The 16,069-nt window shown below is 40.5% G+C and overlaps 1 protein-coding gene across 3 annotated transcripts in view; it reads right to left on the bottom strand.

The window, feature by feature from the left end:
* The window catches only part of BICC1 (BicC family RNA binding protein 1), a 228,326-nt gene that overhangs the window by 211,459 nt on the left and 798 nt on the right, over nucleotides 1-16,069 (bottom strand). The window lies entirely within an intron of this gene.

Below are 16,069 nucleotides of genomic sequence, written 5' to 3'. Positions count from 1 at the left end.
ATACTACCACCAATGGGTAGCAACAGACACTGCCATAACACAGTTGGTTAATACTTAATAAAATACATGTAAATATTTAGTAATACAAATTGGAACCTCCCCAAACCACCCATATTAATGAGCAGGGTATAAGTGTTTTTCAAAACAAAAGTAATTTACATACATAAAATCATGATATAACCATTACCAACTTTAGAACAGCAGATAATCTTAAACTAACATGCTAGTAATTATTCAAATCCAAGCTTGAAGTTCTCATACAGCTGGAACCTAACATGAAAGGAAATTAAAAGTAGCCAGACCTAGATTTCTGATAAATTCATTTTTTCTAAAACATTTCACTGGACTCTCTGTAGAAAGTCCCTTCATTTTGCAAAAAGTAACTGAAGCTCTTGTGATAAACCAAACAAACCAGCCAAACCCCAGCAACTAATCTATGGTTAAAAATTCAAGCTGGTGACCCCAATACTTCAACTTCCTCCTGGTCCAATGACACAGAATCTGCGTTAAAGAATCTGTGGAAAAGCCATATAAACTATGCATACTTGTTTTTCTTTGGCAGTCACATTATTGCTATTAAGAACAGATAATTCAGCTCCTTAAACATGTAAATATGGCACAGATGCCATTTTAAACAGGGGCAATTATAACTTGTGTTAAAAATAAAACTGCTTTCCTTACATCCTTACCAAAATAAGTTCCTGATTTCATTTAAATGATTTAAAATGGAAGATAATTTTTCCTAATACCTGAAGAACAATACCTACACACACACAAACACCTCATTTTATTCTGGCAACTAGAATAAAAAAAGCTTTTACATTTTAGTTGTCATGAAAAAAATGGGGGGGAGGGGGTTGGTTAGCTTCACAGGCAAGCAAATTTTACGGTATGCCCAAACAGCATACATCAAAGAGTATACTAACTTCTGAGATTAAATATTAAAGCACACAAAAAAGAAGAAAGTCTACTTGTGGTAAAAGGCTGTAAAACAACAACAGTACTAAAAATAAATTCTTCAAAACTGAAATGTTGTAACATTACCAATGATTTCTAACACATTCTAATTAATCCATATTTTTCAAAGAAAACAATTCTTATAGACCTTATTCGTACCATACTGTTTTAATGGAAAATTGAAATTAGACTCCACAAATCCTCCAAGGCCTGGCCTATAAAGAAACTTAGCAAATGGGGGCTAACATCTACACATGTTTCCAACAAGCAAGCCAGAAAAGGAATTGAGGCTTGGCATTTGCTTAAATGAACACTTACGAGAAAGCCTTTTCATATGAATCTTTTGAGGAAGCCTACAATACATAGTTGAATAATTTTTTTTAAAAAGATCATCAACTGAATTTAGAGTCACTTTTCAGTAGTCAAATACCCAACTTCATTTTAACTTAATTGGACTGCAGTAGAACAGAGATCAGTATCACATTATGTTATGCACTTCACAGATAGTTTCTACCCTGAGTTTTTAATCTTAACAGACAAAAGGTAGGAGTTGAAGTGACTTGCTCAAGGGTTACAGATTGGTTCAGTGGCAGAACCAGAAAGGGAACAGAACTGTCACTCCAAGTCCCACCCATTTGACATCAATGCTGCCACATCCGATTTTAGTTTACTATTTGTGCCAGTTTTCTCATTATAATTTTTAAAAAAGTAAAGAAATATCCTATTAATGACCACTTCAGCAATTTGCCTTATCCACAACATGGATTACTAGCATGTTAGCCCAATATTCTATCAACTATTACTAGCTCCTTACAGAACAGATTACGAGCAAGGTGTTGATTTGAAAGGTTCTTCACGGCATTTATCTCTGACTAGCAAACTTTGATCCTGCTGAAGACCATGACTTCTCTAAACAGCTACATTCTGCAATAACGATGAAACTGCCAAATGTCAGGCATCAAACTAATGAGAGCAAGAGCTTTTCTGGGAGCTGACACAGAATTTTCCACCACTGTGTAGAGGTGGTAAGAATCAACACAAATTTTGCCACTGCAAAATTTTTCCTCCACAAAAGTAAAAGCATGAGAAATGTTGATGTATTCTAACTTAAAAAAGGAGAGAGAAAAATCTTTCACCCCCTCTTCAGAATGGAGAGATCTAATCCACTTGGATTAAACATAAACATTTTTGGCCTTTGTTAAATTTGTACATCCTCATATATCATAAAAGGCATAAGGGGCAACATATAAAAACTCAAGAGAAACTGTGAAAGTATTCTGTAACAATTATTTCCATAACCTCTCATAACTATTTTCTGGGATAGCGTAGACAGAGATGACCCTCCCGTCAGCCACCTCACACAGTTCTTCACAGCCCTGTTTTCCTGTAGCTATTTGATTTTTGATTTACAGCTAGTAAGCACATGACATCAGTACCAAGGTAAACTGCTCTGATTAAAATTATTTCTTGATTTTCCCAGGATCATGAGATTTAAGTAAATTACAGTAGCATTCATCATTCCTCTGCTCCTTTATGCTTGTGTAAAGGCTGATTATATCCAAAAACTAGTTATGGGTCCAAGTCCTAAATCAGTGCTGTTCAATAAGCAGATGGAGGCTGCAAGAAGTGCAGCTGCACCCATATGGTCACACCCATGTGGTCCATGTGCCCTGCATGCCACATGAACAACCCCCCCTTAAACTGCACTGCACATAACCCCCCACTGCCCTTGACCCCCTTGCACCAAGATGCACACAGACAACTCCCTCCTCCCCTGCAGGATGCACCATACTGTGTGTGGATGCCTCTCCAAAACTATGCTGCACTGAACCATGCCATGCACACATATTCCTCCTGCAATACTGGGCCCTATGTCAATACACATTTCAAAGCAAGAAAACTACTCTTTGCATAGATACAAAAAAATGTCAACCCTGAAATATAAAGGAGTCAATAAATTAAGAGCATTTTTGTTATTGACTCCAAGATGAACATGGGCCGATAATGCGAGGTTGCAGTTGGCCGGGCTAACCAGACCTTGTTGTGCATCCACAGCTGCATCTCAAGTAGGGCAAAGGAGGTGATCTCTACGCGACGCTGGTCAACGCTGGTCAGGCCACAGCTGCAGTATTGTGTCCAGTTCTGCGTGCCTCACTTCAGGAGAGATGTGGACAACATTGAGAGGTCCAGAGGGCCTCATGATGGCCACCCACATGATCCGGGGACGACAGGGCAGACCCTACAATGAAAGACTGTGGGACCTAAACCTGTTCAGCCTTCACAAGAGAAGGCTGAGGGGGGACCTAGTGACCATCATAAACTCACTAGGGGGGGACCAGAAGGGTTTGGGAGAGACCTTGTTTCCCCTAGCGCCCCCTTGCATAACAAGGAATAACGGCCACAAGTTGTTGGAGAGTAGGTTTAGATTAGACATCCGTAAGAACTACTTCACAGTCAGGGCGGCTAGGATCTGGAACTAACTTCCAAGGGAAGTGGTGCTGGCTCCTACCCTGGGGGTCTTTAAGAAGAGGGTTGATGCCTACCTGTGGGATTCCTTGTGCTACTATTAGTTGTTTCTGGGAAACACCTATGCCATGAGCCCTTTGGCGGGGGCTGGACTCGATGATCTCCCGAGGTCCCTTCCAGCCCTAATGTCTAATGTCTATGAAATCATGGCAGGTTACCCTGGGTGGGGTAGGAGAGGTTGGGACCAGCAGTCAGCTGGCCCCAGCAGCCTTATCTGGGGTTCTGGGGGCCTCCTGGGACTGCAGCAGCAGCGATCCTGCCACTTGAAGCCTGACTGGCAGCTGGAGTGTGGCTCTGGCCAGGCAGGCTCCGGTTTTGAATGGTGCACCCTGCCCCTGCATGAACTCCGCTTTTTTCTTTTTTGCACAGGTTTCCCTGGATATCCAGTGCCATATACTGCACAGCTTCAGTCATCTGGATGCGACCCATGAAGTCATCTAGTCTAGCATCCTGCTCAAGATGGGATCATCCCTCATTAAAACATCCCCGTTGAGTGTCTGTCTAAACTGTTCTTGAAAATTTCAAGGAATGGAAATTCCTTAGCTTCTCTAGGTAGCCTATTCCAGTGTTTAACCACTCATACAAGCAGAAACGTTTTCCTCATCTCCAACTTAAATTTCCTCTGCTGCAACTTGAGGCCATTGCTTCTGGTCCTGTCCCTAAAAGCCACAGAAATATGGAAGATGGAGACAAAATTTAATTGCCTTTCAGGTATTTGAAGTTGTCCCCTGGAAACCAAACATCCACGCCCATGTGGATACTCCAGCCCTACTTTCCATGAGGTATACTCCAGCCCTACTTTCTGATGATCCTAAAATGGAATGCAAAATCCAACATCTGTTAAAATCCAACATTCACACAAACCAACTTCTAAAAAAGATCCTCATATACCTTACATTGTATGTAACACTTTAAAAGTAAATTTGTCCATACAAACATATATAAATTATTTCACATGTATTCCATAAAAGTTGCTGTTCCATACTACTATAACAGTAGTTGCATACAAAGGAAGGTATCAAGCTATAAGAAGCCAGGGCTACTATTGCATTACCAAAGTACATATTTAGTTCTTTTTCTGCTGAAAGTCCCATTTCTCATGACACACTCTAAGGCAGTAGTTCTCAGCCTTTTTTACACTCAAGGCATCCCTTAGAACATATCAGCTGTTAACATTCACTCTTGTTTTAGTTATAGAAAAATAATAAAGCAATTCTTCTGTTGAAAGAACTTAGAAAGATTAGAACAGGTCAGAATGTTTTTGACACTTTGAATTCTTATTTGAAATCTCTGGGTTTATCTTGTGAATCAGTCACAGATGTTTGCTCACCTAGCAGTACTAATATTGTGCATTGATCCTTAGAAGGACCCCAAAGGCACTCCTCAATGTCAGGGTACCATGGCTGAGAATCCTGCTTTAAGGTAACCAACATCCCATACTTCCCATCTAATTCCCATTCCAAATAGGAGACATTTCTCTAAAACTATTCTTGTTTGTCATTATGCCAGCCCATGAGTTATTTTTAAGCTCCCATTCAAAACACACACATTTGTGGTGGACCTGGTACCGCAGCACTTGTGAGATGATGTTCTTCACAAGTCTTTAACTAGAAGAATAAGACAGACCTGCCAATCACATTACTATTGCACTTATCATGAATAGCTCCATTAAAAACAACAGGAAGTCAGATGTTATCCCACTGCATCTGAAGACAATTACTTTAGACAACCCTTTGTTTCAAGTTGAACAGTGACATTTGAAACCAAGCAAATGCATTTGATACATTTATAATAAAAAGTACGCAGCAGCCAGGGACAAGAGAGTTTTACATAAAAAGTTACCAAAAATGCAGCTATACATTTGCTTTCTTCATCAACCTTGTGAGATACCAACATGTGAATCTACATGGAATAAATGAATGCCTAGTATTAATATCAGACCTAAAATGGAAAGAAGACTACTCTTCTACAACATATTTCCAACTTCAAAGCACTATGAAGTGTGTAATGGACTGATTCAAACCATCGGAAGTCACTGTAAAAATTGCAATTGGCTTCAATAGTCTTAGCCTCAGAAAAGAAACCATTATGTTTGAATATTTAAGCATGTAGATGGTTCCTTGAACTAAAATGCTTAATTGAATGGGAAGCACTGAAACATCAGACAACATATTAATTAGGACTCATATGTGCAATACTAGAGAATATGTTAATAAAAGATTTCATGTTTGATATTTAGGTTAAAAGACATGCAAACAACTATTGAGACTTTAAGATGGACTCATTAATGCTTCCACAAAGATCTGAAAATAAGTAAGCATGTTTTACTGTTAAACAACAGACAGGCATGAAGCCAAACAGCTTGAAATAAATACTCAGAATAGGGCATATTTTCCAATGGAGGTAAAGATTATATTATAACCAACAGGAATGTACAAGCCAGCAATACTGAATTTGGTAGTTCATGCCAAACCATGATAGTCTGCTGTACCACTTAAAAAACACTGAAATTTGGGAACCTGATATTATTACAATTGTTAACAATGGAATTCAAGAACATTTTTAAAACTACAATTCACACAAATCCATTTCATATATTTATTTTTATAGAATAGTCAATTCAGCACTTTGGGGATTTGAAAGCTTGAAAAATAACTAAAACCTTTTCTGCTATACGCATGTTAACACCAAAAGTAAATATGCTAACTAGGTTCCAGTTACCACACAATGATGCCTTTATCCACAATATTTTATCCATTCTTAAGTAAAATCAGGTTTTAGTAGAGGAATATTTTAAACCTCATAGAAGAGAGGGAAAGGGACAGGGTGTGGAATCTGTTCTTCCTAATGAAAATTTGTGAGCCAATTTCTCACTCTTGCAGGAAAGAACGAGCTTTCAACCCCACTCCCAATTTGACCTGAACATTGGACATTTCAAAGAGAAAACTATTAAGTCAATAATTGCCTGTGACTAACAGTATCAACATAATGTGGTAACAAGGATAATGTTTTATGCCAAGTGTTTCTTTAAAACAGAATATTCTATAGGAATAAGTACAGGAAACTATTGCTTATAATTATATTTTTTTTTTAAGAACTGCTTTGAAATATTAAGAGTTTACATCAGTCCCAATCACACAGGCATCTGAATATTTAAATGTAAGTTATTTTCAAAATGAAAACACAATAGCATATTTCAAATTCAGTTTTAAATGACACATTTTGTACTTTTATAGTTACTGTACAACTTGCCTACTCTACAAAGCCTACCTGAATCTATAAAACTAAAAACCTACCATCTAATTTAGGGCTATCCCCAAAACAGCTACTTAACTCAAAGTATAACAACCCATGTCTTCAATCACCATTCTTGGCTGCAAACCACATTATTATTATTAAATAATAATGGGACAAGCCGAGTCCCAAATTTACTAGAATTTCTTTAGTCCCAGGGCTTCCTTCTTTAGGATTTCTACCACCATTAAAACACTACAACCTGCATAAACTAAACTAAAATGGTAAAGAAGAAAATGTATTAGCAGGGAATTTAGCAGTATTTCTGAAGATGGACCAGACTTTATTGCAGACCTTAATTCAAAAGTACCTGTTAATCAAATCATATTTTGAATAAAACAAAGCAAGACAAACACTTATCTATCTAGAAAGAAATAGATTCCTACTCCACTGAAAGCTTAAAACAAACTTCTCTGCCTGAAGGGATAGCCACATTTCCTCCTGACTTTGTAGCTCATTATCTTCTTGATCCTTGTTAATTTCTTCACTCCATAAGTATTTACAGCCATTGATCTTCCTTTAATCAAGCAAGCCTTTTTTCTACAATTATCCTGTTTGTTATCAACTAGGGCTGTGCAAAGCTTTGGACGCTATATTCAATTCAGAGGAGATTTGGCCTGATTTGGTGCCCGAATCTCCAAATTCAAATCAAATCAGGAGATGAGTAAAAAGGTCCAAATCAACTTGAAGCTCTCCAAATCAATTTGGAAAAGATTCAGGCAGTCCCTGCTAGCTGCCCCAGGGGGCAGAACCTGGATGCCGTGCTGGTAAGTAAGGGGCAGGGAAACGGGGCCTGAAGGAGTGGGGAGGGGACCATGTGGGGGACTACCATCAGTCCCAATCCCCTGCCTGCTCCCCCAGCCCTCCCCGAGTGTCCCCTCATCCCCTTCCCACTCTCCCAGCCCCCCCATGGCTGCCCCACCCATCCCCAGCTCCCGGTTCTTTAAAAAAATCCCCACTCACTGGCTGTTACAATGGCTGTTGGGCTTCTGGGGGCTCATGGCAGAGCCCCCCATGCAGCACAGGACAGTGGGGAGTAGCGGGGATTGCCCCACCACCACCTGGCAGGAGCCAGTTAGCTCAGCGCTTTTGTTTTTTAAGAGCCGGGAGCTAGGGCTGGGTGGGGCAGCCATGGGGAGGCATGGGAGAGCAGGCGGGGGATGGGGGCTTGTGGCAAAGCTCCCCATGCAGCATGGGGCAGTGGGGATCACCCCTCCCTGCCCCCCCACCTCACAGCAGCTGGCGAGTGGGGGCTTTTTAAGAGCCGCAGACTCAAAAGAGCCATGAGCTGGGGCTGGGCAGAGTAGCCATTGATGGTGCTGGGTGTGTGAGCAGGGGATGGGGCCTGTCTGATTCAGAGATTCAGCAGCAGCCAAATCTCCAAATCAGATTTGGCAGAATCAATTCAGAATAGTGACTTGAATCACCAAATTGAATCACTGTCTCCAGAACTGGCCGAATCCAAATCTGAAGCAAATTCTAGCCGCTTCGCACAGGCCTATTATCTACTGCTGGTAATGCTTCTCTGCTTACCCTCAAGCATGTCTAATAAACGTGTGCTGCCACCTAGGAACCTGTGGCTGGCTTGGTTACCAGGAGATTTGAACCCATAACAAGACAGAAGCAGGGAGTGGACAGGCAGGGATGAAGGCATGCCTAGCTGTTTGTTGGCTGTAGTATAGTATTCAAAAGCCAGAGGGAGCTGCAAAGGTGAGATGAAGAGGTAAGTAAGTGCAGTGACTTTTTCCCGGGTTATTAATTGCAGGAGATGAAGAGGCTATGGAAGGTTGAACCAGCCATGCAACCAGAGCAGCACAATGCTGAGCATGGGTAGAACCAGAGGGGTTGGTATCCCTGGATAGGTGTACTGCAAGTGACTGAAGCAAGTCATCCCCTAATCCCAACTGTTCATATTTTGAGGGTGGAAGGCAGTGGAGGCATGGGCATACTGGAGAGGGGTGGGGAGGAAGTTACAGCCCTGCCCCCACCTGCACTATGGTTGAGGGCCATAAGGGGAAGGGAGAATTGTTTAAGAAGGGATTTGAGGGTAAAGTATCACAGGCAACAAGGAGCTTTTTGTGGGGTTGGGGGTAGAGGAGAGTGTACTGATTGTCTGGGGTGTTACAGGACAGGTAAGTGTGAGAGGAAGATGAGATTTAAGGTTGGGAAGGATTGTGAGGTCTGTGGGGGTGAAATAGGGTGTGAAAGGGTTGGGAGCAAGACGAATTGTGAGTGGGAAGGTCTGGGGGATGTAGGGGTGCAAATGCTCATAGTGGCAGAGCAGGGCTTAGTGGGTCGTCAGCGGGATGGTGAAGAGTCAGGGGGGTTGGGGTATGATGGGATTAAGTCTGTGTAGGGTACACTGGACTCATGGGGGCAGTGAGGAGGCAGGATAGAACTCAGTGAGATGCATGAGGTGGGCTGTGATACAATGGGTCAGGGCTAAAAGTGGGGATATAACCAGGGAAAGAATGGAGCCAGGGGGCATTTAAAGTGGCAGAGGCAATGCATAAAAGGCAGCAAGGGGCACGTGGAGGTCGTAGGGGATTTCTGTGGGATGCAAGGAACAATTCAGTCTGTGGCTAGGCTTGCAGGGGTGGGTAGTAACAACTATACTCCTCCAGCACCAAATGCCTGCCTACACCACCCAGAGCTAGCAGCCAACCTTCCAACTCAGTAAACTTGTTTTTGCTTGAATCTTAATTTAGCCGTAGGCTCCTAATTAGAGAAAAATTATGCATTGCACCACCTGCAATAGCCCCCCCTGCTTTTCAAAATCCTAGATCCAGCCGGGGCAGTTTATATGGATACTACATATTAGTTTTAATTAATCCTGTAAGTACTGCCTGAACAAGGGTCAATCGTGCTTTTATCAGCACTTTTTGTGGAATAGCCCTGTATATGGCCAAAAAAGGGTTTAACTTGCACTAGAAGATAAATCCAGGTAGAGTACAATTACAGGGATTTCCTAAGTAAATTAATGTAACAAGTCATGAGCAGCACTGAACCATTTCAAGATTTCCTGGGTCCAAGTTTACCTTCTACTTCAAAACAATGTGCATTTAAGTATAAGCCCAGAGTGACAAACAGCAAATTTCTATGGGCTACAGCAGCGTCTCTCAACCCATGGGTCACAACCCAAAAGTGAGTCACAAGAATATATGAAAGAGTCACAAACTAACTTTAAAAATGGATCAACAAACTTTAAAAATTGTTTTTCCTTTAAAGGAAAAAAATGGGAAACTGTGCCTTTTTCCCTTGCAGGGTGGCAGAGTTCCAGCCTGCAAGGGGCTGCTTGGGGGCCCCCCATACTCCACCCCACCCACTGGGTCAAGACTGGCCATGTTTACAAATGGATCCTGGTACAAAAACAGTTGAGAACCACTGGGCTACAGGCTTCTCAACCCAAAGTATTCTGCCTCTTCCCTGAAGTAGTATACAAAGCAATGTACTTTTTAATGCATCTAAAATTAAAATACATTCTTTTTAACTCATGACAAAGAATATCAGCCTTTTAAAAAGAAGTGTTTACTGAATCTAAAATGGGTCCCACCTGTTAAGGCGGAACAAAGATGAAAACTGGGTTTTTGGTTTTTTTGTTTCTTTTCCACTAAAGGGTACAGGGAGGTAAAGTGATTTTTTTCTTGCAAACACAATCTAATCTTCTATCGTATTCCAAAGAAAGGTGAGAAAGAAAGTAATAAAATATTCTCAACAACACTATCCCTATTAAACTTTTCAAAACATGGTTATTCATTACCTAGGTGATACATTGTCAAATATATTAGAAATACATAAGGAATTTAATCATTATGAACTATACTTGTGTATACATCATTCAAATACCTGTTTAGGGGTATGACAAAGAAGAAAGCAAATGAAGTATAAATATTATTTTTTAAATACTGTGCGACAGCACTAAACTAAAAGAAAGATAGCTAGTGTGAGACTTTTAAAAAATGTATTGTATGTCCAGCTTTATTCAGGATGTGTACTAGAATACACATTCTGGATACCTTTTGTAGACGGTATGTTTTCATTTTTTTTATTAATACCCAGATGCTATTGTGCTACACTCCAAAGTAATTAAATTGACTCTTCCTAAATAGTAAGGCAACAAATCATTTGGTATAGGTATAGATTCTCTTCCAATGATGTCACTGCTGAAAGGAATCGTTTATTTACTGCTTGATTTCCATTCACTTTCAGCAAAATTATCTCTCTAGTCTAAGGATATTGGATCATGGATCTACTTCAATAACTGCAACAAAAGTGTTCAGCATGTAAAATTGTACACTTAGCTATAAAGCCTACAGTAAACTATGTTTACAAAATAAGGCTATGCTGAACATACATGTATGTTGCTATGATCAAGCAGAAACATTTAATATTTTAAAATGTACGACATAAACCACATTTTACAAGCATTTTACATTTAAATTTTCACTTGTGCTTTTCATTTTCCATTGTTAAATGCACAGGAGTTAACATTCAAAGAGACATTTTAAATACAATTGGATGCTTAATCTTGCTGGGATCCTTTGACCCTAGCTGACTTTCTGCCCCTGGGGCAGGGGGACGGACCCGATGATCTTGCAAGGTCCCTTCCAGCCCTAATGTCTATGAAATCTATATTTTGAGGCCACTTAAAATCAAGTGCTAGAAGAGCAAAATTAGGAAAATAAGTGTTATTTAAACATAAATAACTTTTGAATTTGCAGTATGAAAAAATGCATCAAGCTGTCAAAAGCACTTATCATGCTTTATGCTCTTATGTAGGGCTGCTCCAACACCACATAATTATTTTTTAAGAAGGTCATAGGAAGTACTCTCTTGCTGCATCCAAGACTGCCAACCTGTGGCATGCATGTCAAGAGCAGCCTCCCTCTGTGGCATGCAGCAGACTGGGAATGGGCACAGCAGCAGAAAGATAAAGCAGCAGAAAGCAGGGCAAAAAAATCAGGCAGAGGGGAAGGAATCAGAGTGGTATTCAGGGAGCATGTAAAGCTACTTTGTGGCATGCCTGTCACGAAGGTTCGCCCCCACTGCATTCCACTTCATTAAATTTTCACCTTATACTAGAGCAGTGTTTCTCAACCAGGGTACCATGGCAGTGTGGGGTGCCTCAAGATTCCATCAAAAGTGTCACACGGTGCCACAGAATGTTTGCACACCTAACAGTAGTAACATGGTTCACAAGATAAGCCCAAAGATTTCAAATAGGAATCTATGGTGTTAAAAACACTCTGTCCCATTACAGTTCTTCTGAGTTCCTTACAACAGAAAAAATGTTCTACTATTTTTACATAGTGAAAAAACAAAGAAAAACAAAGAGCTGGCATTGTCTGAAGGGTGCCTTGAGTTGAAAAAGGTTAAGAACCACTGTACTGAAGAAACCAAGGCACCAATAAGTTACTTTATTTGATTCTGATTAGAAATTTGGTATGGAACCAGCAAAAACAGCACTGCCCATTCAACTATCTCATAATACAAGACAGCCAGAAGGAACACCTGAAATTCAAAGGCAACAAATTCCAAAGCTTTAAAAATTACTTTCATTTCTACAAAAGTTATCCTGTGCAAGACAGAACAGGAATTATGCAAAAATTTCCTTTCTAACAAGGATCCAATATTGGAGGTGGTCTTTATTTACACTAGCCACATTAAATCTTTAAGATGTATCTTTTCCATTATTATGTAAAACAAGCTAACCACCAGCAAGAAATTGGAGGCAGTTTCCCTCCTATGTTGCAATTTCTGCAATTTTTAGGAGAATTTTCTTTGGAACACCAGCTGTTATAAGCAACAGAAAAGCTAAGCATATGACTCTATTCAGCATGTACCAACAGGTGCATAACTCAGCATTATTACTATATATTATTACGTTTCCTGCATTTCCTATTTCACTAGCAACCCTCCCTGGTAAAATTTCTTCTTCTGGTGATAACCATCCAATAGCTGGATCATGGACTTGTGAATTTGGACCTCTGGGTACAATTTACAGCTGTCACAGTTTGACAACTTGGTTGAATTATTCTTTGTGCTCAGTTTACTCTTTTATACATGGAACATATCAGATATGCTATAATGGGGTCATGAGAATTAATAAAGGCACACTGAAATAAATTAACTGTTAATTTAAGATGCAACTTTATTCCATAGCATCTGTTTTTGATTCCCACCTCTCACAAACTTGTTGATTTCTGTCTCTGGTGGAAGAGACTGACACTATATTTGCACTCTGAATTCAAGACAATTCTTCATTTGAAAAAAAAAAAAAGATAATGAATGAGTCTGAAATACACTAAGCATGTGCCTGTTAGGCTGAAGTAACATACCTTATTATACTTATTCTCCCATAATTTATACTAGCTGAAACAAAAATGTCTGTTAATTTGCTTTAAATCAAATATATTGAGTGGAGGTTAACAACAACACAGGGCAAATTAAGCTAATTTGACAAGAAAGAGGAAAAAGACAGAACAAGTTACACACATGCATAATAGGGCTGTGCAAAGCTTTGGTCCCTGGTTCGATTCATCACAGATTCGACCTGATTTGGTGGCCAAATCTCTGAATCCAAATCGAATCAGGAGACCCATTAATCTCTATGAATCAAATCGTAACCCTCCAAATAGATTTGGAAAGACTTGGTGATTCAGATACAGACACAGCTTTAAGTGTTTTTTCTACATACCTCAAGGTACCAGGCAGCTCGTGAGTGCTGCAATGCTGGGGCAGATGGAGGGTCCCACAGGAACGTGGGGGACTCCCCAGCGCACTTGGCAGCAGACCCAGAAGTGGACCAGAAGCACTTCCAGTCCACTTCCAGGTCTGCCGGGGAGTGTGCTGGGGGGCCCTCCAGGCCTCCGCGGCTCAGCGACTGCTGCCTCCCAGGTATGGGGGGGCACCCAGGCTCCGCCTGAGGCTGATCACCAAGCCGGGGAGGCACAGGGAGTGTGTGTGGGGGGTGGGAAGGGTCTTCTCAGCACACTTGGTGGCAGACCCAGGAGTGGACCGGAAGTACTTCCAGTCCACTCCTGAGCACGCGGGGGTCCCCCACACTCCTGTGGGATGCTCCATCTGCCGAAGCATCGTTCACAAGTCATGCCTGGTACCTGGAGGAATGTAGAAAAAACATTTAAAGCTGTGTCTATGGCCCAATCGCTAATTCTCCAAATCAGCATCAAATCTTCAGATTCAGGTTAATCAAATCAGGGACAGTGATCCGAATCACCGAACCAAATCACTGTCCCCAGTTCGGGCTGAATCCGAATTGAATAGGGCCCATTTCTCACACCCCTAATGCATAACAGCACAGATCTATGCCCAGTTTAAATTCTGTTTGTGATTTGTTTACTTTCCTATGCTTCCCACCACAAGCAATGGAAAGACACAGATTGGTGCGGATCAGGTAATTGAAATGTTTTTTTACTGGTGGAAGGTGGGGAGGAAATGTGAAGAAAACCTTCAATATTGCTACAGCATTTTGAAATGTGTAACCTTTTCTCATTGCTAGTTTATATATATGCTCTTTTGCATCTCTATGCACAATTTTGAAAACGTAATTTTAAAGCATCTTTAAGGGGCACAAGCTTATAATTAGTTCAGTTACTTCCACAATAGCTGTATGTTTCATTTAACTCATTACATAAGGAGATTTCTCCACTAGCAGCAAAATATTAACTGATTAAAGATTAACCTACCCCCAGGAGAGAGAATCTCATTTGAAAAAAATTCCAAACATTATAATCACCCAGTCACACCACAGTTCTCAGGCAGACAACCCAGTTTACCTAGTGATTTCATCCAATAGCCTATCTGCCCACACTCTACTAACCAAGATGTAGTTCTGTGAGAATTGCTAAGTAATAAATAATCAGGAAAATAACTTCCAAGTTTTAGCAGATCATTTGTAAAAGCAAAGTACATAGAAAAAAAAAACCCTCTGGTCTTTAAAACTTGATTCACAAATACCTGAAAACTAGCTACAATGAATGTTTTCTCTCAAGGACATCTTCACAATAACAGACATATTTTATTTACTTGGAATTTGTTTCTTCTTTACTTTGTCCTAGTTCTATATACCTTTTTTTTTAACCTTTATGAGACGTCCAAGTAAAATTACACTATTTCATGACACTATCAGTTTATGAACTTCTTCCAGAAATATTCATTACCAGACCAGATTCTCCTTGCTTCTCAAATTTTGTTCTCCTGTTCTAAAGAAAGTTAAAGTTTCCTAGCATCACCTTAAGAAACTTAAGAAAACACAGTGGGGTTTTAATCTTTCTCCATTTACAAACTTAAACTGCCTACCATCTATGTAAAAACAGAGGTTTTCATTCCAGAAAGATAAAAGCGTTGAAAGACAATGCTGTCAGGATTTTTGACACATTTAGCCTTAGAGAGGGAAAAAATGCACCACTGTAGTGCTATAAAATGCGATGGCTAAATGCAGGTGATCAGAACACATGGACAGGAATATCTCATTCATCTTCAAAACCACTTACATGTATCATCACATAAAGAACTCTCTTGAAAGGAAAGAAGGGAGCTTTCTGACGTATCATCATTTTCATTCAACTTAAATAGGTCCAACCCTCCCTGACTGCACTGACTCAACTCCATTCTCATTGGCTCATGAAGGCTAAAGTTATAAAAAAAATATGATACATGACACAATCAAGACTCTCACTCAAGAGGGGTTTAACTTACACAACTGCCTTTAAAACAGTCTTTTTCTACTTGGGTTGCTATTTTGTCCAAAGAAACTCCAAAACAACACCAACAACAAAACAAACAAACAAAAAATACAGTTTACTTTGCTGCCAGGGGGATTTATGTAATCCAAAACATACTGGGACAAAACACAAACTAATTCATCCTGAGAAGCAACAGTTCAACATATGACAAATCCTAATGCAAAATTATTAAACCTTCTCTGTCACTTGCATCTAAAACTCCTCTCCTCCCACCCCACTGCCTCAAATAAACTTTAAATCAGGGTTGGCTCCTCACCGGCAGGGGAAGTTGATGGTGGGGAAGCAGGGGTAGTCAGTACAGCCACCGGCCCCCCTCCCATCGGGCTGGACCAGGGGTGGGCAAAATGCAGCCTGCCAAGCCATTCTATCCTGCCGGCAGGGCCCTTAAAAAATGTAGAAAGCTAATACTAATCTACCCTGCGCTGCCTGTGATGCGGCCCTCAGTGGGTTGCCCAAACTCATTAAGCGGCCCTCCGCCCGAAATAATTGCCCGCCCCTGGGCTGGACTGAGCCCCTCTCCGCACCCC

Source organism: Crocodylus siamensis, chromosome 7 (assembly GCF_052110815.1).
Source record: "Crocodylus siamensis isolate JL-2025a chromosome 7, ASM5211081v1, whole genome shotgun sequence".
NCBI lineage: Eukaryota > Metazoa > Chordata > Crocodylia > Crocodylidae > Crocodylus > Crocodylus siamensis.
This window is presented reverse-complemented; position numbering and strand designations above follow the sequence as displayed.